This window comes from Mandrillus leucophaeus, unplaced genomic scaffold (genome assembly GCF_000951045.1).
Source record: "Mandrillus leucophaeus isolate KB7577 unplaced genomic scaffold, Mleu.le_1.0 Scaffold373, whole genome shotgun sequence".
In the NCBI taxonomy this organism is placed as follows: Eukaryota; Metazoa; Chordata; class Mammalia; order Primates; family Cercopithecidae; genus Mandrillus; species Mandrillus leucophaeus.
The window spans coordinates 571,878-574,874 of NW_012103954.1; the positions used below are offsets into that span (position 1 = coordinate 571,878).

Sequence of the window (2,997 nt, forward strand, 5' to 3'; positions counted from 1 at the left end):
CAACAAGCTGAGAAACACAGGAGCACGTCAAACAGGAGCGCATCCGGCCTCCCTCTCTGTGGGTTCCACAACAACAGATCCAACCAACCACAGATCAAACACATTCGAAGAAAATCATGTCTGTACTAAACATATACAGACTTTTTCCTTGTCATTACACCCTAAACAATAACAACTATTTACACCTCCTTTATATTGCACTAGGGATTTTAAGTAATCTAGAGATGATTTAAAGCATCCAGAAGGATGTGTGTAGGTTATATGCAGACACTACACCATTTTATATGAGGGACTTGAGTATTCATGGATTTTGGTATCTGAGGGGGTCCTGGAGGCCTTCCCCCATGGATACCCAAGGACAACTGTGCTGTCTTTATAAATGTTATAACAAAAGGAGGAAAACTTATAGAACTACCACTGCCCCCTTCACTCCTCAATTCCACTGTCAGATACATTCCTGAAAACTTATCTGTTACCCTTCTGTAAGGAAAAACCCTATTCGTGTCACGGTCCACGGTCAGACACTGCTGCCACCCCAACGTCACACAGTAAACTCTCTGCACCCCAGCCACCTCGCTCCCACAGAGAAAGCAATGCCTCTCCCCATGGCGCCCGGCACTCACCGTCAGCCCTCCCGGCCTCTCCCCATGGCGCCCTCCCAGCCTCTCCACATGGCGCCCGGCACTCACAGTCGGCCCTCCCGGCCTCCACAGCCTCATCCCTCATGCTTGTGGCCCTCAGCCTAAGCTTCGCCAGCCCTGGGGTCCCTCCTGCGCAAGCTCTGACTTCTCTGAGAGATGCCCTCTCCGGTGAGTACGACAGCACAAGGCTGCCACATCTCTCACATGGACACATCATATCACTCTTTCTCTCCTAATTAGTCCCACGCAGACAGAGTCTTGAAAATGGGACCAGCGTTCAGTCATCTCTGCGATGAAAACACTGCAGATGCTCAGGGCACCAGCGGTCATCTCCATCCCAAGCTGCAGAGCAGGTCACCACGACGGAATACTGCTGGCTTGGACTCTTAGTTCTGGGAGCCCTGACATCGCGTTCAACAGACCCCAGATTGTGCCCGTCCCTGTCCCTTCCCATGGAGTTTCCTCTGCTCATCCCCCACCAGGGACCACTGGACTCCAGGTCCGTGGCACCCTCCGCATCTCTCAGTTCCCTGGGGGGTCTCCTGTGGACCCAACAGTCTCCTCACTCAGCTCCTTCCTCAATTCTCCCCAACTCCCATCCACTCGACTCATCTTTGCCAGGGCGACCTTCCTACGGAAAACTTGCTAATGCCCTCCCTGACCAAACACCTCAAAGTTAGAGAACCATTCACACCATTCATCAAAATAAACTCTGTGTAATTAAAGATTTAAGTCGTCTTTTTTTTATTTTTTGAGATGGAGTTTCACTCTTGTTGCCCAGGCTGGAGTGCAATGGTGCAATCTCAGCTCGCCACTACCTCTGCCTCCCGGGTTCAAGCGATTCTCCTGTCTCAGCCTCCCAAGTAACTGGGATTACAGGCACGCGCCACCACACCCTGCTAATTGTTTGTATTTTTAGTAGAGACGGGGTTTTACTGTGTTAGCCAGGATGGTCTCAATCTCCTGACCTCGTGATCCACCTGCCTCAGCCTCCCAAAGTGCTGGGATTACAGGCTTGAGCCACCATGCCTGGCCAAATTTAAATCCTTTTTTTAAAAAAAAAGTTAAAGACCCAGAAAAAAACACAGGTGACAACTCATGTAACTTTGCTGTGGAGAGAGCGTTCCATCAACAACAGACCTGCCAACAGCACAGACCTGGTAACAGCACAGACCTGGCTACTTCACGATTTTAAACTTACTTACAAAAATAAAAATCCCCCAGGTCCAATTCAACACCAGCCAAAAACAGCAACATAAATGACTGGCAGAGAGTTAACCTTTAAAGTACTCTTACAAACCAGTCAGATGCACCAGTGAAAAATCAGCCAACAGCAGGTGCAGTGGCGCACGCCTGTGATCCCAGCACTCTGGGAGGCCGAGGTGGGAGGATCACTTGAGACCAGGAGTTCCAGGAGTTCAAGACCAGCCTGGACAACACAGTGAGACCCAGTCTGTACAAAAAATTTAAAAATGGGCTAGGTTTGGTGGTACACACCTGTAGTCCCAGCTACTCGGGAGGCTAAGGTGGGAAGACTGCTTGAACCCAGGAATTCCTGGCTGCAGTGAGCTATGATCACACCACTGCACTCCAACCTGGGTGACAGAGCAAGACCCTGTCTCTAAAAAATAAAAATAAAATAAAAAAGAGAAAAAGAACAAGCAAAAGTACACAAGTGGTAAATAACAAAAGACAGTGAACCTGCTTTTCAAAATGCCCAGAAATGCCATTTTCTTCTGAATCAAAAGAGCAAAACTTTTAAATGAAGATAATGCCCAGCTCCTGCTTAGGACAGGAGGAATTATGCTCTGATGCTATAAATAATTACAACTTTTATGTAAAGCAAATGGGGTAAGTTTACATTGACTTCTAGCAAGTTCATTTCCAGAAATTAATCATAAGGAAATAATTATGAATAAACCAAAAAGCATACCATCTGGATGTCTTCATAATTTAAAGAGAAAACACAAACACACAGAAACAACCTAAGTGTCCAAAACCGCAGGTGCCTTGAGAGCACCAACACATCCACACCGCGAAATACCAAGCCACGCATGCACTGAAACACAGAGAGAGACAGGATCACTCAGGAAAAGGCTCAAAATGTGTTCCGTTTAAACAATTTATAAAACAGTAAAAATCTAACTAAAGAAAACAGTGTTATACATACACAAATATACAGACCTGGAAAATACATACCTAAATGCTATCAATACTTACCTGTGGGGTAGGATTAGACAGTTTTTATTTTCTTATTACTTATTTGTATCTTCTAAATTTTTTTTTTTTTTTTGAGATGGAGTCTCGCTCTGTCGCCCAGGCTGGAGTGCAGTGGCGCAATCTCAGCTCATTACAA

At 46.4% G+C, this 2,997-nt stretch overlaps 1 protein-coding gene across 1 annotated transcript in view; it reads right to left on the bottom strand.

The window, feature by feature from the left end:
- WDR60 (WD repeat domain 60) overlaps nt 1-2,997 on the bottom strand; it is a 123,443-nt gene that overhangs the window by 101,184 nt on the left and 19,262 nt on the right. The gene's annotated exons all lie outside the window — the stretch shown is intronic.